Raw genomic sequence first — 798 nt, forward strand, 5'->3', positions numbered from 1 at the left:
ATGGTGGCGAACCCTGCTGTACTCTCACCACAACTTTCTCTCACTCTTACTTCCTGTTTCTGTTGTGCCTGTAATTCAAAGGGTCAGCCTTGTCACACTGTGTCACGCTGAATCTCCCCGAGAACTACGTTAAGGGTACATGTGTCTGTGGAGTGCTCAGCCACTTGCACGTTAATTTCACGAGCAGGCTGTTCCGTTGATCGAATCAACTGTAACCCTCGTCGTCGTAACCGACGGAGTGCCAACCGAATGTTCTAATAAAGAAACTACTACAAATAAAAATAAATATTTGATTATCCAGTTAGATCGATCTATCATTTAGTCGTGTAAGATTATTGCCTTCCTCACATGTAACTATGTTGGCTGCCATGCGTCGATATACAAACCATTAGATTGCCTTCACAATGTTGTTCGTTGCTGGGTATAGTACGTTAGAACGGTATATCCTAGCTTGCTATTTTTGAAATAAATCATTACAAGAAGATAGAGATCTGTTGGGTTGTCACTGTGGTCACTTCCGATGTAGTTTCCCCTTTTAAAAACCCCAAACAGCGTCAACTACTAAGTGCAGTTTTTGTGGGTTTCAGTTTTAACTTTTCTCTAACTGCAGGAATCCACCAGAAATTAGGTAAAATATGAAGACTTTGGCGGAATTGTGTTTTAACCAAAATTATAACCCCCCCCCCCCATAACTTTTCTATTCCTTGAAATTTTCACACACGCGAATTCATACGATTAAACATTTATAAAAAAGGATGTTTAAACTGGGTGTAAAATCAGTAATGACTAACTGTATTG

The sequence above is a fragment of the Octopus bimaculoides genome, chromosome 29, assembly GCF_001194135.2.
Source record: "Octopus bimaculoides isolate UCB-OBI-ISO-001 chromosome 29, ASM119413v2, whole genome shotgun sequence".
NCBI lineage: Eukaryota > Metazoa > Mollusca > Cephalopoda > Octopoda > Octopodidae > Octopus > Octopus bimaculoides.